The sequence below is a fragment of the Corythoichthys intestinalis genome, chromosome 5 (assembly GCF_030265065.1).
Source record: "Corythoichthys intestinalis isolate RoL2023-P3 chromosome 5, ASM3026506v1, whole genome shotgun sequence".
Classification (NCBI taxonomy): Eukaryota; Metazoa; Chordata; class Actinopteri; order Syngnathiformes; family Syngnathidae; genus Corythoichthys; species Corythoichthys intestinalis.
Genome location: NC_080399.1, coordinates 16168876 through 16193207, shown reverse-complemented (window position 1 = coordinate 16193207; position 24332 = coordinate 16168876).

Below are 24332 nucleotides of genomic sequence, written 5' to 3'. Positions count from 1 at the left end.
TTCATCTCATTAGAAAATATTCCAAGTAAAAAAAAGTCTTCCTTGATCCATCATATTCCAAATAAATGTATTTTTCATGCCAAGAATCATGTTTGAACTGAAACAATTGCAACAAGAACATTGAGCTGGTCGCCTCCGGTACAGTCTGGATCAAATTGTTAGTGGCCAATATGATGAAGAATCTTGTCTAGCCTTGGCTAAAGAAAATCAATATTGAGCCCACTTGTGTGTTCTTTTGCATCATCAAAAAATGGTTTCTAGCTTTATATTTGAGTCCAGGTTGAGCCTCGCCTAAAGTCATATGAAATAGGCGCCCACTGATTCCCTAATAATGTAAAAAAGAAAAAAAAAAATGGATAAATTATTCCAACTTTATAAATTACTGCCTTTTCCAGAACCTAGCTGTTCTATTCAATTAACATTTCATTTCTGCAAGTGGTAATTAGTTTCATGTAACCAATGGATTATTTTCTCACTAAGGCCTTTACGGGTCTCGGTGGTGTTGAAAAGTGTATGCCACCAAGCATTTCAGTCGACCACATACCAGGAAAACCGCAAAACCACAAAAGTAATATATTCAATTTGCTGCTGAAGGATTATTTCCTGTTTTGTCTATTTTTGCATTGATGCCAAAAAGGTAAAACGTGAAACACTTAAAGGAGCAATCAAAATTACTACTGTTTACTGCTTTGTCTTCTAAAATAAAAATGATTTGTTTGGCCCATTAAAGTAAATAATGTCGAAGTTCATGTTTCTTGCTAAAATTACATTTAGATACAATATCTGTGGTCCTCGATAAAAGTTCAAGTACATCAGAGTAGTGCTGTAACGATTAATCGATTAACTTGAGTATTCGATTAGAAAAAAAGATTAGAATGACATTTTGCTGACTCTAGTATTCGTTTAATTTAAGTGGGGTTGTAATGGTTTATTTTGAAAGTGTTTGCATTGAGTTTTATTGATTTGGGTGGCTACACTGCCCTCTAGTCTGCCTCATTTCACATGGCTGAATCCAGCTGGTCCATGTTAAGACCAACATAAGCTAGGTTTTTGTTTGAGCTAATGTTTTCTAATGCATTCGTAATTTAGTTTACAGGTATGTTTAGCCATTTTCTGTAGGAATATATGTCCGAACCATTTGTTAAGAGCCTTGTAAAAAAAAAAATTTAAAAAAAGTTAGCGTTTTATAGCATTTAAGCTAAATTAATTTTATTCTTTTATAACGTTTGAGGCTCAGCTCGGATATTTTGATTTTTCGTGTTCTTATCCGATTACTCGATTATTTGAACTAGTTCATCGATTAATCGACTACTAAAATAATCGATAGCTGCAGCCCTACATCAGAGTTGAGTGTCATCGGGGGAAACTATGTCACTTTTGATGCAATATTGAGATTTTTTTCATATGTCTTTGGGTTGGGATTAGAGTTTAGGAGCTGTGTTAAGGTTAGGACATATCAGTTATAAGCATTTGTTAATGTTCATGTCAGTGTCATGTCATAATTATGACAGTCTTATGACAGTCTTAAGAAACCGAGTTCAAATAAAGTGTTACCTGTTTTTTTTTTCTTATTCTTAGCAAATTAAATGATTGTTAGATGTTAAAATAACAAGAGAATAGGTTTTTTCTTTTTTTTTTTTAAATTTAAAAATTATCAAATTTTAAAAAATGAACCTTTTTTTTCTTTTCATTAAAAACGAGCCACTACTTTTTCCCCTCATTTTAAATCCTGCGGTTTATTGTCCAGTGCGGCTTATTTCTTGATTTATTTGACTTAATAGGTAACACTTTATTTGACAGAGGCGTCATAAGACTTATAAGACCGTCATAGTTATGACACGACACTGTCATGGGCATTGATGAATGCTTATGACAGTTGTCATGAAGTGTTATCTGGCAAATTTTATCACTAACTACATTTATGTCCAGTCTGGATCTTTAACATCCATTTAAAAGTCAGATAATGTGCCGGATTACAATTCATGACTTCTGTCATAAGCATTAATTAATGCTCGTGACAGTGTCATGTCATAATTATTATGGTCTTATGACACCGTTGTCAAATAAAGTGTTACCGGTTAATATCTTAATATTTTATCTCTATAGGGCAGTGTAGCTTCTCTATGAACGAATGCTGTTTTCATGTCAAAATTTGGTGTGTGCATTTTATAGACAGGTGCGCCTTTTAGTCCAAAAATAACGTATGTAAATTTAAGCTAAATAAATAAACAAATGAACACAGGGATAAAAAGGAAAATATTTACATTTTTTCTAAAAAATCAAATAAAAACGAAATTAAAAATTAAATTTTAAAAGTGATTTTATTTTCAATTTTTGTTTTGATAGAAAAGCTGAAAAATATGTTTATTAATAGGTTCAAAAATAAGATTTTGAAGTCAACATTAACTCAAAGATTCGACTGTCAAAATAGCTGTCAATACATTTGCTAATTGCTGTCGTTGGTTAGTCCACTATAAATGGTGGCAGCCCTAGTTTAACTGAGATTGGGGATGTTTACATGGACAAAGTTTCTTCAATCCGATCAGCGTTCCGATTTAAATTATGATTGGATGCTCTGTGTTCAGGGACACGAAAAATATTGATCCGATGCGGCCTTGTGTGTTCATGCATCAGAACGTCAGTAGGAACAAATTATTTTGACATGTTCAGATGACACCCCAGCCCCAAAAAATATTCTAAATCTTCGAAGTAGAGGTGTAGCTCAATGTATTTTTTCAGATTTAGCATTGGAAAGAGATACATGTAAGACATGATTTTTTGTTTTTTTCAGGCCTGGATCTATGTTTACCCACCAGAGTGGGCACTAAGAGATCTTGAGGGGGCACCCCCAATGCAGGCTTTTTTTTTACCCTCTGCATTTCTCCGGGCTGGGGAACGTTTTTTTTTGTGTGTTTTTTTTCATCTATCTACTTATTCTCGCAGTCGTCGTCATGTCACGATGACGTCATCTCGCATAGCAACGTGTCGCCATTTTTAGATGGGGGCACGCACAGGTAAACATCCGTAGACACATCTGAAATTCATATATTTCTTCATAAAAACGTCTTAAACATGACTTATTATTATCACGTCACTGCCGACAGACGCGAGGAGGCAATTCAACTTAAAATTAGCGTGCATTGGCCTGCAAATCTGCCCATACAAAGTCGCAGCTGATAGCCGGATAAACAATCTAAAGGAATTGCCTGCAGTGGAGTTGGAAACATCTACAACTACCTCATAAAGTCACCCAGTAAGTTGACCTTTATCAATTACGTGGATTATGTACTGTGTGGAACTAAGAAAACTGGTAGTATATACGGAGTGATTATTTCTGCCGTAACTGGTAATTCGCCTCGAAGCGTTATTTAGCCGTGAACACATCACGGCAAAATAACCAATTCCCACCAGGCCAATAATATACCGATTGACCGATCAGAGCAGTTCACGGCAAAAGAAAAATAACGCTTTGCGAGTTGTCGGTTACGGTAATAATAACTACTGCCTAGTGAAGTCTATTGAATCCTAGCAGCTAATTGGGGCAACAACAAAAAAATCGATTTAAGTTTACTCACCAGTAATAAAATGTCGGCTGCAAATGTAAATGTGCCTGGATTTAGGTTCCCACTGGCGAGAATGGTCCACGGAACCGTTTTCTTTTACTGTTCCTCGATTGATTGCTTTCAGCCATTTGCTTGTCCTTTTCTTCTCATGAGAAAGAATTAAGAACTTCAAATGCGGCTCCGAACTCTTCCTTGTGTTACAACCCGCAACACGGTAACTTTAAGTCATTCCGACGGAATAAAAGCCCGCAAATAAGACAAAAGTTCAAGACGTTTGTACTACAATGCACGACAGAGCAACTGCTTGTGACACGTGTTTTGCCCCCATTTCAATATGGCGACGCTTTGTTGTGGCTGGTGACGTCATCAATGCCCGGATGTCCGACTTCAAGAATGTGTCTGGCAGAGAGAGAGGAAGCGTGCGGATAACAAACGAGGTTGGAAAAAATAGCTTGTTTTGGTGATTGCTTGTTCGGAGTGGTTGCGGCCAACAGTAACCATTAATCCTGCAATAAAAAAGTAGGTGAGACCAACTCTCCGTGCGTTCTCTATATCCAGCGCGACGCTACAATAGATATTGCCGACATTTTGATTGGGTGGCACGACTCCCATCCCGGCCCCCCCATACATCCGGCCCCGGCTTTTTTCAACCCTAAGTATAATTCATTATTAAATGCTTCATTGACTGCATCCACTCAAATCTGCTCCAGCTGCTCACTTATACACAAGGAGTTGCCACAGCAACTGTTTAACAAGTTAAACGCTGATTGATGCATGCAGCGCTTTAAAGCTTTGGCTTACGAGCATCTGTGGCTAGGTCAAACCCAAACATCTGTCAACATCGTTAACTTTAGTAAGCAACTCCAGTGCACGGACTGACGAACAAAGAGCAGAAAGAGGGAGGGAGGGAGAATGAGACTACGCAATCGGCTCGGGACAGCTCATCTGTATTTTTTTTTTCTTTTAATTGAAAAAAAAATCTGCAATGGACTGAGGGCGCAAAGTTTAAAGCGCAAAGTAGCGAGGGATCACTGTAAAAGTATCCATGGAAACATACCCATTGATGGCACGAGCCACCCAGTCCATTTTTACCAGGAGGGGTCCGAGCCATCGTGGTCACAATTAATGGCGTACCGCACGCAGGCCATTTTTAGACCTTGACGTCGCATCGTAAAGCGGAAGTAAAGCCGAAGTGGGACATTATAGACCCGCCCTCGCATAGACCCAACGTAAAAAGTGCTACTTTTCTCCGGTAATCTTTCAAAAACTAACATGCCGATCACGCATTGCTTTTTTGGACTTGTAGAAACGACTCTAGACATTACGACACATGAAGGATGTTTTCTTCATACGTTTCCGGAAACCAAAAACTCGGGAGGAAAAAATGTGAAGACCGAATCAACTTGCGCGGACTTTAACACCAGCTCGGCGAATCCATTCACGTTTCATATGCAGTAAACATTATGTTGGGTTGGCATGGTCTTTCAGAGGACAAAGAGGTAAGCCATTTTTATATTTTTAACTTATTTGTTTAACGTAACGTTGTGCCGTACTGCTTCTGTCTGACAATGAATGACCTGAAAAGAATTACAATGGTATCTGACTGCCACTGTTACCGTATCTGTTATATATATATATAAAAAACAACTTTAGTAAGGGGGAAGTGTAAATAAATTATAGGATTAAGATGTGTTATCAATGAAAAAATTAAATGTGTTCGTTGGCTGTTACTGAGTAGCATTTGCGATCGCTACACAAAGCTAACTAAATTACCCCCAAGAACGGTAAGAGACGTAGGACAACCAGAGGATATATCAGAAAGACAGGGCTGATGGTAAAGGATAGCTTGTTGAAACAGGAGAATGTCATTGTCAGGCGCGTCGATAAAAAAGCTAAAGCTATGCTTAGGTCGGCTCGTTTTTTTCGTCTTTTTCAGCCTTCGACACTAAAGCCATCTCTTTAACTGAACATTTTTATGTTCTTCCACATCTTTGCCAGTGAATTTGGCACCAGGCACATCATTTTCGGAGAGAATTGGTAGGTTTAACTCTGTAAACATCTCCTTCGTACTCGATTTCCATTCATTTCCTATTAGGGACAAACGGTGGCTTGTCCTTACTTAGCAACAGTAGCTAATGTCATGAATATTAATGAGCGGAAGTGACGTGTTGCTTGCGGTACGCCATTGGTTGTCCAGCCACGTCGCTGTTTGAAGGCGAAAGGAGTGCTAGTTGGCACCCGTTTTGGTAGCAGCTGCTATGTGTGAAGTTTACGGATAAAATTTCACTAGCCATTATAAAACGTAACAGCAGCAACATGCCTGAATATCTGATATAATATGTTTTGAGTAATGAGACCAAACATTGGCGTAATAAAGACTCTGAAGAACGCTAATCCTTGTTCTGTTCTTCCCCATCTCAAGGCTGAGATGCATGAGTATGTAATGTGTAATAAATTACATTTTTAGGTGTATGTTTTAATTTTTAAAAATGTTCTTTCAAAAATCGAGAGAAAAAGACAAAAATAGTTAACTAGCAAAATAATTACTTTCTTTAGGGAATAATACACTAAGGTATTACCATTTCTGAGAGTAATGTGTATTGTGTAATTCATTACTTTTTAAAGTAAGTTTCCCAAACACTGACTATTATAAACAATTACGCCACTCGAAAGCAGAAACATTAAAACCCAAGCTGGGGAGTGAATGAAGGGCACAACATTCCCATGGAAGGGTCCTTTGGTTTGAGGGAAAGTGACTTTACACAGGAAGTTGGCCTTGGCCGTTATCTGGACCATCTGCGGCTAGTCATATGGAGGCAGTTCAAATTTTCTTTATTTGTCATTAAGACAAGTGTAATGAAATGCCCCCAAAACCTGACCTTTAATTCCCATTCAAATGAATAGTAATGATATGTTTGGAAAAAAAAAAAAAAATCGACAACAACAAAAACACATATACACTGAGACACACTGAGCAGCAGATCAGCATTGTCTTCAGGAAAAAAGGTTGCAAAGGTTCAAGATCAGGATGTTTACTTGCAGTGTGAATGTTGTCTGCATTCCGGTCACAAGATGTCCAATTCGTCGAAATCTTTGTGCCTTTTCTGGCCATTCTCAGGCCACGCTGCCGGTCCACTTTAGTTAGCATCCCAACTGAAGTGCATTTGTTAGCAGTTGCATTTGGGTTTATGGGTTTTTGGGTTAATTGCAACAGCTCTTTTGGCCCTGGAGTTTATTTTTAGTTTAGGATGAAGAGGGTAAGGAAGTGCTTGTAGAAATATCCCCTTCCTTAAATTGTCTCTGCTTTTCCTCACTTACCTAGAAAAAAGGATGTACATAAATATTTGTGTATACATCATAAACTGAAAATCGGGGTCAACGCAGGGACGGAACTTAGGGGGATGCGGGCGGCGCGCCCGCGCTTCTAAAGCTACATTCACACGAGCCGCGTCATTTGCTTGTGGCGCGTCGGGTTTCCATTGAAAGTCAATGTAAACGCACGAATAGGCGCGTCAAGCTGCCTCGCGTAACGCGTCACACGTCGGGGCGTCGCGATGACACCAAATCGACTGTCGCGCGTCAAATTTAACGCGCCGCAAGGAGATGGTTCGGTTGAACTTTCTGCGACAGAGTTCGGCGTCGAGGGGTAAGCAGCCAATCGAATACGTTTTCTCATTCACGTGACTTTAGCTGCCCCGGAGCCGGAAACCTGCCTACTCAGAAAATGGGAGGTGCTTTGATAATTGCTGTGAGTGACCATACTGTCCTTTACAACACGACGTTGCCAACATAGAAAGACCAGTGTTCGGCCATTCCTTACTACGCGGCGAAACGTCCTACATTGCGCAAGCATCCGCACGCATGCGCACATCGGTTAGAAGCGGCGAGTACTCACTATTTTTGTTTTTATTTAGTTTTTTAGAACCTTTTCATTGCCACAAAAACACTTTTTGCATGTATTACCCTCTCATACTTTTAACCATTTTGTTTTTTTGGTGTTAGCTTTGAAGCGTTTGACCACATTAGTCACGTAGAGTATTTAAACCGTCCTTATTTGATATAACTACATTTAAGTATTTTCTTAAGGCATGTTTTGTACGTTCTGTCTGTATGCGTCTAAATGAAACAAGTTTAGAGTGCATGGTAGTACTTTGGGTGTCAAATTCTACGTTTCGCCGATGAAGGAGATTTTGGCAGAACACCGGAACAAGAATGACGCTGCCTGGAGGGAAATAGACCCTACTCACCTATGTCACAAAATGACGTGTCGCTGTATCCGGCCGCCATATTGTACCTATTTTTTTTAGACCTATTCTAATTGTTTTCAATTAGTCGTGCAAGTTATAGAGCAATTCATGAAAGCCCCGGTGTTATCTGACGCTGTAAACTCATTGGATGTGTTGCATAAAAGGCGTCACGTGGAAAAGCTTCAGTTCATCCATTCGCCAGATCCGTATTTGATGCCTAAATCGATGTTTTTCGACCCGCTGTCTTCGCCATCTTTGCCTGACCCTGATATTTACAACTATCTTGTCCACACAAAATCAGCCTATTCTCACGAAAGTTTGAAAAACTTTAAGAGCTTGGAGGCTTATAAATGCTACGTTGCTGGTTGGGTGAAACAGGTCCTCGTACACGAAAATTCGGCAGGAATCTTGTGCTCGGAAGGTGAGTTACGAAATTTTCAATCCAAAATCTTTTGTTCTTGCTAACATCCACTGTCAAGTCTAATGTATTTCATGTCATTTGTCAATGGAGCTAGGGCTTTTAATGTTTATATGGTTTAGCGATAGCACTCTCACTACATACATATATAATATGTAATAAACATGAAGTGCGATAGCACTACTCCAGATTGTCCCTTGTTGAATTTATTTTTTGGCTTTTGACCTCAATAGTGAAATTGTAAATTAATTGTATGACAACTGTCTGATTATCCCCTTATAATTATATATTTTCAGGTAGTTCATTCACAACGTCTGAGTGTATGTTGTCGGCGATTAGCCTAGCAATGCTCTTAATTGTGGTTGTCAGCCCAAAACCCTCTAAATATATATTAAATGCATCTTACCAGATATAAAATGACTACTACATTATCTGTGGTAGTCGCTTGGAGCCCAGTTTTCTCGTCGAATTGCAGCAGTCAATCTCGGTCTCCTCTCCGGGTCTCTCGGAATACGGTAAAACTTCAAGTCTCTCCGTCTATCTTCTCTGTTTTTGCAATCGACCGCCACACACGACTTCACCATTTTGATTATTAATGTTAACGAGCAGAAAAACACGCCATAATAGGAGGAATTTACGAAGCGCTAATGCATTAACATGACGAGTATACGGACAACATGGCGCGGGGGCGTGGCTGTGACGTCACGTGAGTAGGGTCTATAAGCGATGTGCTCAATGTTTCTGGTAAGTACTCAACGCCGCAGCTAACGCAAAAAAGGTAGCAAACGCTAAATTACGGGCTACAGTACTCAAAGCCAACAACTTACCACAACTCGGACAAAACAGGAAAACTGCTATGCTTTATTTGTTTACAATTATGTAGCGGAGCAGCGGCTGGTTCGGCGCAGTGTAGTTGAAAAAATGGCTTACATAGGTTTTTGCATTCTTCTATGTACATAGGTTTGTTAAAAAAAATTCTTTTCAAAATTGTATTCATTCCTACTTTGTTACCTAGTTAGGTATTGTAAAGCTAAACTCATAGTTAGTTACAACTTGGGTTTTCATTTATTATACCATAATTTGTATTTCCATTTATATGAGCATTAAAACATCAGGAATCAACTAAAAAATGAATAAAGAAGTAGTATGAAATGTAAACTTAGAAAATCCAACCCCCCTGCACCAACAAATTAGCTGACAACTGTCATAAGTGTATAAATACTTGATTACAATATTATTTATCCACACAAACATTTTTATGTACCTAACCTCTTAGTTTTCAAACAGGTGGTTGAACGCAAGGAATGTAATGAATTGTATAGAGTTTGTAATGATTGTGTGTTCAAGATATGACAGGCCTTAGCAAGAATTGAAATACTTGGTGATAGATTGGCTCAGACATAGCTAATGTAGGGGTTCCAGCAGATCTTGTCATCGATTAATACACCAAGAAATTTACAAACACTTTATCTAACGTCACATCATTAACTTGTATGTTGAAATTAGGGTTGTTGTAATCATGTTTTTTTGCTCCCAAACCGATCCCGATCGTTTTAGTTTGAGTATCTGCCGATTCCGATATTTCCCGATACGATTGCTCTTTTTTGCTCCTGATTCAATTCCAATCATTCCGATAATTTTTCCCGATCATATACATTTTGGCAATGCATTAAGAAAAAAATGAATAAAACTTGGACGAATATATACATTCAACATACAGTACATAAGTACTGTGTTTGTTTATTATGACAATAAATCCTCAAGATGGCATTTACATATTAACATTCTTTCTGTGAGAGGGATCCACGGAGAGAAAGACTTGTGACTTTGTATATTGTGACTAAATATTGCCATCTAGTGTATTTGTTGAGCTTTCAGTAAATAATACTGTGGCCATCCCAAATGCATGATGGGAAGTGGAACCATAACTGTGTGTCGTGCTACCAATTGATATATCTTCTCTGCGTTGGGAAATAACTTAGTGTTTTAAGACAAAGATCAATAGCCACCTTGCTTCCCCACATTGCTTCCCATGATACTTCTAATCATAGGGAGAGGGATTGCAAGGCTTTAGCCAATTAAAGGCTGAAAAGGCTGCCAAAATTCACTCTACTCATTTTGCGCTGCCTTTTATCTCTCTATATAGGTAAATCAGCATCATTAGGCACGACAATGAGTGAGAGGGTCGTGCAGCGCATACTTTAATTGCGTTAAATATTTTAACGTGACACATTTTTTAGTAAATTAATTGCCACCATTATCGGGATAAATTTGATAACCCTACCTTAAGCCTAAACTAAAGACTCTGGATGAGTGTAACATATTATGTCTGTAACGTTAAATACAATTAGAAAACGATTTAATTAAAATATATATATTTTTTTTTTAAAAAGGCATGGCCGATATTTTTATGCCGATTCCGATACTTTGAAAATGACGTGATCGGACCCGACTGATCGGCACATCTCTAGTTGAAATCAATATCATGGAACTGCCAAACACCATTTTTTGTCTTTTCCAGGCTCTAATTACTGCACACACAGAACAAGAGTTGCCAGTACAAGTGAATTTTAATAAAAGGGCACGCCATTACAGAAAAGGCAGGCATGGTAAATGTAGTCCATGCGGGGTATTGATTAAAACTTTATACACGATTTACAGTCTTGCTACTGTAATGCAACTTCATTTTTTAAATATACGGTGAATGCTTCCCGCACTGCAATGGCCTCTCGCGTTGCGTTGTTGGCAGAGAGTCTGCTAACATCAGGGAGAGTATGGCCATAAACATTAGCTTTGGCATTCGGTGTTTCAGCTGTTCCTGGTGTGGATTTCCTAATGTAATTGTGAAGAACACAAGATGCTTTGTACCGCTGATAGCGGCTTTCATCCAGGCGCAATTCGTTGAAGAGCCGGTGGTATTCAGCGAGCTGGCGGTGCTGTCGAATTTTGCTGTGAACCCACATCCTGCGCCGGCATTGCCCTCTCCTTCGGCGAACTTTTATCAGTAAATATAGAGCAGCAAGTCTCAAGATCATCGACATCTTCTCTATGTCATTTTCACCGATGCGTCTTAATGGTTTCACCGGATACACAACAAGGGCTGAACCGGAAGTAGTTCAGTCTCGCGGGCTGACTTCTCGAGACCTCGGTGTGAATGCTTTTGGCGATGGAAACGCGCGCGTCACGCGTTGTCACACGTTATTTCGCGGCCGGTGTGAATGCAGCTTTAGGGGAACGGTTTGCAGGTGTAAAGTGGGCGTGGTTGGGCAAGGGGAGGGTCAAATAGAAAAGTAAGATGATGAACGGAACTGTAATATCGTGTTTAAGTATTAAAATATCTCAGCAAAATATGCCAGCCGCTTGGCCGGTTGTTTGGAGGGGCCCGCAAAAAACTTCCACTTGCCCCCCCCCCCAACCACACACACACACACACCAGACGATCATCTTGAGGGGCCAGCTATAGTGTAGAGGGGTCCTTTCAAATAATTATCCTCTGGAAGTCCCCCACCCCACTTTGGACGGTCTACTCAGGGGGTCCCGTTTATGCTCATAACACCTAGACCCTTCGACATTTGTTCCGCCACTGTGTCAACGGGATGTAGTGGTACCTTTACATACGGATTTATTTTGTTCCAGGACCTGGTTTGTAAGTCAAAATGGTTGTATGTCGAGCGGGATTTTCCCATAAGAATACTTTATTATTCGATTACTTCGTTCCACAGCCCAAAAACCTATGCTGAATCCTTAATAAATACTGCGCGTACCATTTCAAATAGCAAAACAAATAAATTATAAATACAAATCGGAATGATAATAATAATAATAATGTAACGAATCGGTTTTCTGATGTGGCGGTTGCGTCTTGCATGCTGATCCGGAACGCACCATATGACGCAAAAGAGGTGCGGAAAACTGAGAAGTTTTGCTTTCTCTTTTCATGTTCTGTTGTTGGTGGTGGACAGTAGCCATGTTGTGTTGCACAAGTCCTGAAATAAACGATTAATAACCTGACAAAGCTGGTGACTTCCTTGCTGATGTTCCAGTATTAATAATATTAATGTGAGTCGTCCTCGAGATCGTAGTAAACATATTTCGGCCGTATACTACACCACGCTCATATTTTTCTATCATTTCCGTCTCAATTTCAGTGGTCACCTTTTTCCTTTTTTACACCACCTGCCCTAACCTTCTTGGGACCCATGTTGATTTCTCTCACAAGAAAATCTGCCTTGCGTCCATCATGAAATTGCGACGCTGTCATAAATTGTCGTATTTTGAGCATATTGTCATGTCGAGACAAATGACAAGTCAAATTTTACATCGGATGTCAAATGGATTATATGTCGAAGCAATCGTATGTCGAGGTACTGTGACTTTTGGATTTTGAATCATCTGGCTGTAATAACCAAGTATGAATTTTAGGGGGATAACTGTCGCATCATACTTCCTTGTCGAAAGGCCACTTTTATATCCATTTTGCTTAGCAGCACCGAACATAGTTCAAGTTAAGATAACCATGGGTGGTGCGACACTTTTCAAAGAAACAAAGAGTTCCACTTTTTTCTATGTCAAAGCTTTTATGCTAGCACACTGCTTTCCCAGTTCAAAAGGCACTATGGGGACTTTGTCACCAAAGAACACTCTGTTTGATGTGTGCCAAGCTACTTTTGAGTGGTTTGACAAATATCAAAAGAACTGACACTCATAGTGTTCAATGATTAAGCTGCTATGTTGGGTTAGCGCTGACAGCTGTTACCTATGAGTCAATCAAGCATGACAGTATTCGGATTTTAGTAGGACTCAGTTGACTGCAAGCAAGTCAAGATTAATTGGGAATTGTTTCTTTAGTAATCATAGCTTTCTGGTTTCTAGAGTTAAGTTTTTTGTGGTCGTAGACTGGCTGAGAACACACCAGTGGGGCTTGTGATACTGTTTATGACAACGCAACTCAGTGTGTAGATGCTGTATATTGTTGCTGATTGACCTATTACTGTAATTTCCGGACTATAAGCCGCTACTTTTTTCCTTCATTTTGAATCCTGCGGCTTATAGTCCATTGCGGCTTATTTGTTGATTTATTTGGGTTAATACAGTACTTCTCAAATGGTGGGGCGCGCCCCCCCAGGGGGGCGCAGAGCGATGCCAGGGGTGGCGCGAGTGACCTCGGGGAACATGCTTTTTTTTTTTTTTGCCGTACTGGAATAAAGTGTACTTGCACATCCACTCCGTGGGTGGCAGTGGCGCTCTCATTTCCATAGTGCGTGCAGTATTTTTGAAGTAAGCAAGAGCACACGGAAGAGACTCATGCAGAGCTGGCCTCACGCAGCGACCCACGGTCTTCTCCGGTGCTCACGTGTCCGGCTGAGAAGTGCCGTTTTCGGCTTGGGATCGTCACGACCACCGCCCTCACCTACGGTTCTCCCTCGGCCGCCGAGAATGCGCTTTTTGTCGGGCCGTTTGCCTTTTGGCTTTGACTTTTAATACAGTGGTAAATGAGGAAAGACCACTGTTTACTGAGTCTAAAAATGATTATAGCGGAGAGTCTGAAGCCAAATCAGTTAAGACGCCACTTAAAGACATTAGACCTCAATCTCATTGATAAGCCGCTTGATTGTTTTTCAGCGAAAACGTGCCGAATATTGCCAATTGTCACAATCGTCCCGCTTTGTCAGTGTTATATCAGTAAACCAGTGAGCACTGTGGTGAATCAGCGAAAATAAAAACTTTCCTTCTGTCCAAAGACACCCCCCCCCCCCCCTTCTATTCAGTTTTGTTTTTTTTCGGTCAATTTTTTTGGCATGTTGTCCTGAAGAGTAAATGTTTCTAATCAATTTGAATTTGTTATTATTTACTGATTTTATTACATTTTATTTTTTGGATGTGCCTTTTTAAATTTTTTTTTTTTTACTTCAGGCAAATTGATGCGCTTTAAGTCTTTTCTGTTAAAAGCGAAACAATGTTAATAAAGTTATACTTTATTATAAGTTGATCTATGTTACTTTTTTTCTTTAATAGAAAAAAAGGACACAATGTTAGGCTGAGGCGTACTTATAATCGTAATATTATAGACAAATGATACTATTTACAGTGGCGGCAGAGAGTTGGGGGGGGGCGCGAAACATTTACGTCTTCCTTGGGGGGGCGTAACAGAAAATAATTGAGCAGCACTGGGTTAATAGGTAACACTTTACTTGACAGTGGCGTCATAAGACTGCCATAAGACAGTCATGATTATGACATGACATTATCATGTCCATTAATGAATGCTTATGACAGACGTCATTAAGTCTCATCCGGCAAATTATGTCATTAAGTCCATTTATGTCCAGCTCGGATCTTTTACATCCATTCAAAAGGGAGATAATTTCCCAGATACAAAATTAAATCTGTCATAAGCATTCATTAATGCTCATGGCAGCGTCATGTCATAATTATGATGGTCTTATGACAGTCTGATTGTGCCACCTTCAAATAAAGTGTTACCAAATTCCGTAACCAGCAACTGATGAAACAACTGGAACAGTAACTGAAGAAACAGTTAGTAAAGAACAGGAATTTTGATCTGTTGCGCAGCAATGCACGCAAGGAGGCATGTTGGATGACAACAGTGTTGACAGCAGGTGGCAGCAGAGGTTGACGGTCTCCCCAAGAGAACAGTAATGGCCAAATGAAGTTTCTTGAAGCAAAGAGGTTTTGGAGCCATTTGGTTCAAAGCTTCATTCTGGTTCATTTAGTTTTATTACGGTCTTATGATGCCGCTGTCAAATAGAGTGGTACCGTTTGATATCTTTTGGTGTAAATCTCCCATAATACAGTCAGGACAGCTGCGGCTTATCGTCCAGTGGGGCTTATCTATGAACAAATGTCGTTTTCATGTCAAATTTGGTGGGTGGCGGCTTATAGTCAGGTGCGCCTTATAGTGCGAAAATTACGGTAATTAAACACTGCCCATTCTTGTGCTAACCACTATCTGACTCCAAGAACACTAACTTTGATAACCTGAAGAGAAGCTCTAACAACAGCTTTCGAGAGCTCTGACCATTTATTCAAATTTACTCGAGAACAGCCCAAAAATAACAAGTAATGAGCAACAAAATGGTAGGCAAATATAAAGGGAAAACTAGGCCCAGGGTTGGGAGGCCAAGAGGTGGAGTGTCGCTGCCTGGGCGCAACATCAACTTAGAATACTATGTCCATCAGTTATCATACGGCGAGGGTGTGACATGGTTCGGTCAACTGTGGGCATACTGGCCTGTTCTTATCCCTTACTCATTTTTTGTATCTAAGGGCTCTTTTGCTTCCCCATACAAACGTTCTTCTCGTGCACTCATAAACTCGTCACATTCTTCTGCTGGTCAGATTTTGTTTTGTTACAGAGTGGGGGCGTTTCTGACGTCGCACCTGCAGCTAATTTCAGCTAATCAACAGTAAGATATAAACGCCGGTGATCCAAGAGAACGGTGCCAAGATATTAGCTTGCTGGTCGCCGTTCGACACCCAGTACTTTTGAGTCGCTTTGTATGTGCGAGCTTGTTTGTCAGCTGTCTTTGTTGTTTGATCCTCTACCTCAGGGGTGTCCAAACTTTTTGCAAAGGGGGCCAGATTTGGTGTGGTGAAAATGTAGGGGGCCGACCTTGGCTGACGTCCTTTACGTAGAACAATATATTCAAGCAAATTTTAGCAAGCCATTCAGTGTGTCACATTTGCTTAATTATTTTTTTCTCTTTCGACTCTCGGGCTCTTGCGAAATACTGCTGCTGTGACATTAAACTAGCTTCAAGTTGCTTCAATTTCTCTCTGCGTATCTTCCCTGTAATCTTGTCGTACATGTCAGCGTGTCTTGTTTGGTAATATCGCCTCACATTGAAATCTTTAAAAACAGCGACGTCTCTTTGCAAATGAGGCAGACACAGTTGTTGCGTATTTTAGTGAAGAAATAGTCTAATTTCCACCTATCCTTGAAGTGTCGGCCGTCACAGTCAACTTTCTTTTTTTTGTTGATTGTCACCATTTTAGAAAATGGAAGTAATGGGTCACACGGAGTAATGTTGCTTAGCTCTTAAATACCTCCAACATGAAGCAATTATCAGAGAATCCCTAAATTTGAAAAATAAGGTCCTAATGAAACCTTTTTTTCAAATTTGTAAAAAGAAAAGTCAAAATGAATATGTGTAATAAGCGCTCTATATCTATAACTCATGCTAAATCAAGTGTTTTTTTCTCATGGAACCTGCAGATGCATGTGTTGACTTGCATCCATTTCATTTTTCAAAAATAAATGTCAAAATTTTAAATTTGTCTCAAAATCATGGAATTTTAGTTGTATCAAATGTGATACATTTGGCAATAAAGGGTTAAAGTGCTGCTGCCTTTTAGTGGGTAAATGAGGGGCAGCAGTTTGTGTGTAAGCTACTTCATATGCTGGTTGGAGTACCAATTCATTAAGTCTGTGTTTGGGCCAGACGTTATTGATTTAATGACAGAGGCTGGGGGCCGGATGAAATTTGACCACGGGCCGCATTTGGCCCCCGGGCCGGACTTTGGACATGTCTGCTCTACCTTGTGCAGGTATTCAGTGTATTTATTTTTGCCTTCTCGGCTCTCTGCTCATCGCTTAACTTCGTATTATTGATCCCCGTCGACCTATTGTCAAGGACCCATTTTGTTATTCCCTCTTTTCCGCATTCGCATGTTTGTATTTAATGAAGACTTGAACGCTTTTCCCTCGGTTGTTTTCTGCTCTTGGGTCCGATCTTGCTTTCCGCATTTGCCGACCGTAACACACAATGGTTTTAATATCTTTCACTATGGTTTTAATATCTATTTTATTATGTAATAAAATAATAGAAGCAGGCATGCCTGTGATTATTGCCGATCATGTTCACAAAAATAGGATTTCCCTTTAATATATTTAGATGTGTTTTTTTTTTTTTTACATTAATTTTGACATAGACAACATTTTTGTTCACAGAGGCATATGACAAAAGGAATGTACCATTCTTTATTCCGAGTTGAGAGGCATGATGAGTGCAAACATTTTGAGTCTTTGGGGCCCTTTACATGGTGACTCTCCGAGAAGATGAAAAATTTCATGTTTGCATTTATACGGTTCCGTCTCCATTCGAACAATGTCGGAATTCCGCATGAAAATGATGTAGTATTCATGCCAGGCCCTAGGGGGCAGTGCAGATTTACAGATTTACAGGGCGACAGCGAATTATGCACTTTGACCTCCTCAGCCCGGAAGACAACATTGCCCGCCCACTACAAGCGATGGCATTTTTTGTTCAAAAAGGCACAAAAAATGGAAAAATTCAACATATTTACATTAAAAATATTACAAAAACAGTAAATAAAAGCCGACACTGCACCCAATGTGACGTGTATGAGTGCTGACGTTATCGGCGCAATCCCGCGCCGCGGTAGCTTTTAATATGCATGCGGTGCAAGCCCCCTCAATCTCCAAATCAAATTCTTTCACTTTGGAGGCAGGATTCCAAGGTTAGCATCTTTGCCTTCCTTCCTCACCGACACCATACGAACACGAGGCCACTCTGCAACACAGTCATTCCGTCTTCGTGTCCCAGAGTCGCCATGTAAACTGCCCCTTTGATGAACCCAAGAGACGTGTTTTTGGAATGCGGAAAACTGGAGTAAATACATACATAGGAAAGAACGTTTCAATTCATCAAGTCTGCGAAAACGAATGGTTGAACTTTTTTTTACAAGTGTAAATAACTTCTTAAGGTGGCTTAAAATCGTATGCACAATATTTACTCTGAAAATGCTGTGTTAATTTGAAAATTCTTTACAGACACCCCACAGTGACCATGGTAGTGTGAACTCACGAGATACAAAACTACAAAACAAGAAAAGTGATTGCGGACATTGCTTGCTGACCTTGTATTTGATTTAGCGAGCTTACATCCTCTTAACGCTGCAATTGCACGCCCAAGGTTTTCCTTGTCAACACAGAGACGCACTTATGGGCCTGAGAGCTGCCTCACAAGGCTCCTCATGCGCGCTCTCAAGAAGCCAATTGACGCCTCATTAAAATGATTGACAGCCAACAAACTGTCCCTTGACGACAAGTGCGAAAGGTGGTTATAGTGAAGATGTTTTCGAGAGCTGAAGAAAATAACATTTACATACAGTATGGAATATGCATCTTTTCAGCAGATGACACCATATGGGAAATGCAGGTGGTTGCATGTGCTTGATCTTTTTTTTTTTTTTTTTTTTTTTTTTTTAAATGAATCGAAATACTATACACTGCTTGCAAAAAATATTAAAGATTTCAATTAAAATCAGTTCCTTTAAAAAAAAAAAAAAAAATCAATAATAATCATACAAATAACAAGATGCAAAACTTTATTTTCCAATAAGTCTCTTCAAATGTTTACATTTTCAAATGATTCCACAACATTCTGAGAAAATCCCTTTTAATGCCGCTCTAGTAATTTAGAGGGTTGACTTATTGTCTGCATGCCCTCAGTGTCACTTTTATAAAATTTTCACGGGGTGGCCAGAAAAGTACACTTAAAATTTTGGGATAGCAAACCAATACTAAAAGTAAAAATTTCAGGATATCATGATACTGTTAAAGTAAGCTAGCAAGTAAAAAAATAACATCATAAAGACTTAAATGAACATAAAAAACTTTCACAATGTGCATCGCAGCAGAAAGAATAATGTTAGTGAATTGAAAACCCCTCACAGAATTTCATTTTTCTGTAATTGTGAAACAACAAAGATGGCAGCGGATGCCATTGGCTATTTCAACTAACAGAAATAATCAGACAATGAAGGAATAAATTTTACACATAGACTACTTCCCTAAAAAATGTATTCCAATGCCACTGCAAAGACACTTTCAGCTTTTCCTCATTGATATTGGTAGCGGTTTCCGTAGACAGCGCTTCCGTGAGTTGGTGATTCCTTACATTAGATGCCTGTTTCTCAACTCGTAAGAAATGGGAGTGTTTTCTTCTCCTACAAGAAAAAGCAAAAGCTTCATCAGTAATGTTGACCATCCTGAGCCAGAAAAAAAGACCACAAATAACATTTAGGCGTGAAATCATGTGAAGCAAATCTAAGCATGAAATCATCTAACCAGACCTCCATCCATCCATCCATCCATCCATCCATCCATTATCTACCGCTTAATCTAGGGTCGGGTCGCAGGGGCTGCAGCTTTAGCAGGGAAGCCCAGACTTCCCTCTCCCCAGCCACTTCAACCAGCTCCTTCGGCAGGATCCCAAGGCATTCCCAAGCGAGCCGAGAGACATAGTCTCTCCAGCGTGTCCTGGGTTGTCCCTGGGGCCTCCCGCTGGTGGGACATGCCCGGAACACCTCTCCAGGGAAGCGTCCAGGGGCCATCCGAACCAGATGCCCGAGTCACCTCAGCTGGCTCCTCTAAACGCGGAGGGGTAACGGCTCGACCATGAGTCCCTCCCGGATGACTGAATTTCTCACCCAATCTCTCAGGTAGCGCCCAGACACCCTGCGGAGGAAACTCATTCTGGCAGCATGTATCCAGGATCTTGTTCCTGCGGTCACGGCTCACAGCTCGTGACCATAGGTGAGAGCGGGAATGTAGAGGTAAATCGAGAGCTACGCCTTTTGGCTCAGCTCCTTCATCACAACGGACCGGTGCAGAGTACACATCACTGCAGATGCTGCACCGATCTGCTTTTCTCCCACTCTCTCCTTCCCTCACTGATACTTGAACTCCTCCACTTGGGGCATGATCTCAACCCCAACCTGGGGAGGGCACGCCACCCTTTTCCGACCGTGGATCATGGTCTCGGATTTGAAGGTGCTGATATTCATCCTGACTGCTTTACACTCGGCTGCGAACTGCTCCAGTGAGAGTTCGAGATCACGGCTTGATAAAACCAACAGCACCACATCATCTGCAATGAGATGCAATGCTAAGGTCACCAAACCAGACCCCCTCAATGCTTCGGCTGCACCTAGAAATTCTGTTCATAAGTTTCAAACAGAATCGGTGAGAAAGGGCAACCTTGGCGGAGTCCAACTCACTCTGGGAACGAATCCGACCTACTGACGGCAATGCGGACCAAACTCTGGCACCAGTCGTACAGGGACCAAACAGCCCTTACCAAGGGGCTCGGTACCCCATATTCCCAAAGCACCCCCCACAGGACTCCATGAGGGACACAGTCTAACGCCTTCTCCAAATCCACAAAACACACGTAGACTGGTTGCGTGAACTGACCGGTTGGGTGAACTCCCATGCACCCTCAAGGACCCTGCAGAGGGTGTAGAGCTGGTCCACTGTTCCACGGCCGGGACAAAAACCACACTGCTCCTCCTGAATCTGAGATTCGACTTCCCGATGGACACTCCTCTCCAGCACCCTTGAATAGACTTTACCAGGGAGACTTGAGGAGTGTGTTCCTTTTGTAATTGGAACACACCCTACGGTCCCACTTCTTAAAAATGGGGACCATCACCACGGTCTTCCAATCCAGAGGCACTTAGGTTGAGCACTTGGACTAATAAGCCAACAATCCATTAAGGTTTTACTAACCTTGTATATGTACAGCACCTCCTGCAACCAATCTTCAGTACCTCTGGAAGTCAGCATGCCGGATTGCCAAGATGACTTCCCTGGTTGGCATTTTAGCGACAGGGCTGTTCGATAGACACACGTTTGATTACTACATACAGTACTAACATACAAAGACCACAGTAGTTTGATATTTTTCATGACATCAAGTTTAAGATGTCCGATTTGAACGCATAATGCAGGTCAAAGTGAGCCTGTTTCACTTTCATTTTCTTTTAGTCATTGGCCATTTTGTACATCAAGCTTTACATTTGTGTTTCCTTGCGTTTGTTGTTGCGGACGAATTTCAAAGGACCGCAATAAATAAACCATTCAAGTGGAATAAAAACCAAAGAAGTGACATTTTACTTTTGGCCACCTGTTACTTAAGCCACTGACTCCACCTTAAAACATCTGGCCTGATATATGTAATTTCTTTGGGGCAGACCAGGGGTGCCCAAGCCTAGCCCTTGAGAGCCCCTATCCAGCTTGTTTTCCATCTCTCCCTCCTCCAAAACACCTGAATCAATTTATCAGGATCGTTATCAGGCTCCTGCAGAACTTGCTTATGAGCTAATCATTTGATTCAGGTGTGTTAAAGGAGGGAGACGTGGAAAACATGCTGGATAGGGGCTCTTGAGGACTGGATTTGGGCACCCCTGTCCACCCCATAGAAATTACAGGCTAGATGTTTTAAGGCGGAGTTAGTGGCTTAAGTAACAGTTGGCCAACCTGCGTCAGGGGATTCTCTGGTTCATATTAACAATTGTCAAAATTATCGCGTTAACGGGCGGTAATTAATTTTTTTAATTAATCACGTTAAAATATTTGACGCAATTAACGCACATGCCCCGCTCAAACAGATTAAAATGACAGCACCGTGTCATGTCCACTTGTTACTTGTGTTTTTTGTCTCCCTCTGCTGCCGCTTTGGTGTGACTGATTTTATGGGTTTAAGCACCATGAGCATTGTGTAATTACTGACATCAACAATGGCGAGCTACTAGTTTATTTTTTGATTGAAAATTTTACAAATTTTTAAAAAACGAAAACATTGAGGGGTTTTAATATAAAATTTCTATAACTTGTACTAACATTTATCTTTCAAGAACCACAAGTCTTTCTATCCTTGGATCGCTTTAACAGAACGTTAATGTTAATGCCATCTTGTTGATTTATTGTTATAATAAACAAATACAGTACTTATGTACAATATGTTGAATGTATATATCTGTCTTGTGTCTTATCTTTCCATTCCAACAATAATTTACGGAAAAATATGGCATATTTTATAGATAGTTTGAATTGCGATTAATTACGATTAATTCATTTTAAGCTGTGATTAACTCGATTATAACATTTAATCGTTTGATAGCCCTAGTTTATATTCCACTTGGTTTATTTATTGCGGTCCTTTGACATTCGCCTGCAACAAGAAACGCAAGGGAAGACAAATGTGAAGCTTGATATACAAAAGGGCCAATGACTAAAAGAAAATTAAAGTGAAACACTCGCGCTTCGGGGCACATTATGCGTTCATATCGGACATGGCAACAAACAATTTAGAATTCAACACGTGCGCCAGACTGAAAGGTTCTGGGTAAGAATCTTAGCACAGGACAACCTGTGCATTTCACCCACATTCCAAAAACATGTACATTAGCTTCTGTAAGAATTAATTCTTTTGACTGCTAACCAGGGTCTACCCCAGGACTGCCCAAGTCCAGTCATCGAGAGCACCTATTCAGCTTGTTTTCCATGTCTCCCTCCTTCGACACACCTGACTCAAATAATTAGGATCGTTATTAGGCTCCTGCAGAGCTTGCTGATGAACTGATCATTTGATGGTGGCCCTGTGCTAAGATTCTTACCCAGAACTGCCCACTCTGGCACGCGTGTTGACTTCTAAATTGTTTGTTTCAATTATTGAATCAGGTATATATCAAGTCACACAGTAAAATAGATTCTACCAAACCAATACTAACTTGCAGCTTGCAGCCATTCGGCCTTCTCCTGGACCAGAGCTTCCTCCAACTCGAGAGCCTCAATCGCCTTCAAGTCTTTTCTAAGATGTTCCTGTAAGATTAAAGGGAAAGACAACACATTTATCATGTACATCTAATGGGAAATAATCCAGACTGTTAACATAAAAAAAAAAAAAAACACTTGAGTGTAATTTTTCGTATAATAGTGGAGAAACGTAATAAAGTTTATTTTTATTTTATTATTATTACTTTTTTATACATTTTATGGATACCAGTATACAGTATTTTTTAGCCAATCAAATGGGGGCAGACATTTTATGGATACCAGTATACAGTATATTTTAGCCTATCAAATGCAAATATCCCAATTTGACGCCTTTCCTCGTGCTGCCATTATTATACTGTACGTACTTGTGCTCAAGTCTATCAGTATGTACATGGTTATAATTCACATCACAAAATGGCTGTGGTCATAAGTGGTATCTTTTTTCTCCAAGTAGTCAGAAATCTGAAATTCTCCATTTTCATTCTGTTATGTACAAGTGTATGCACAGTGTATAGATCAAAATGAATGTGAGTAAAATAACAAAATGCGAATAAAGTACAGCTAGTCCCCGGGTTTTGAACGTGTTCCGTTCCAACGCTGGCGACGTAACCAGAATTTCCACGTTAAGTCGGAATTAACCCTATAAGTACCTCTATATACCCCTCAAAACTCAAAATAACTATCCAAAAACATCTATTATATGTCGCTGTACTGTCCTTGCCAAGACGTTGGACTTAAGTCCTAGCTAGAGAGCGAGCTAAGCTCCGAAATGATGACATCCATGTGGTTTGCTGACTTTATTCAGCTGCTCATGACATCAACACTTGCAGAACGACATGGTCACCACCTGACACCTTACTTGTTCCCGGGTCACGTTGAATAAGGCGCTATTGGAAAAGTTAAATGTTGAAAAAGGAGGCATTAACAAGGCGCAAAAATGAATTAGCAATTTTCTTTCTTTACAAAAACAAAAAAAATGTTCTAAAATTCAATTCGAGGTCGAAAATGATGATTGTGATGGTAGCTCTATGTACCTTTGGTGTCTTCAAATAGTTAGGCTAAGACATGTTTGCATAGTAGTTATATTAGTGTTTGAATTTGCTGTTGAGCTGCCGCCATGCCGAGCACCGTTAGATATTCACGTGAAATTCATATTAGTGTTGTGAGAAGGGAGTGTTAAACCTTTTAGCTTTCAAATGTGTTCATGTGTCATCGCGCCATTTGGCTGCACTGATTTGCATTTTAATACAAAGGCGCTTTTATTTCCAATACAAGAACTCCAGCACACACTGTAGGTGAAATAGAACGCTGTCTTTGTAGGCTAGTAGCCTAGTTGTCATACGTAAACTATCCAGTAATCGTATGTACTGTCGTTGTGCATGCCTTGTATGGAGAAAACGTGAGCGCATGACAAATTTGGACTGAAACGTCTGTTTTTTGATGGGGAACACTAAAAAATAACCTCAGCACCCCTTGCTGTGAGTAACTTCAGGCGCCCC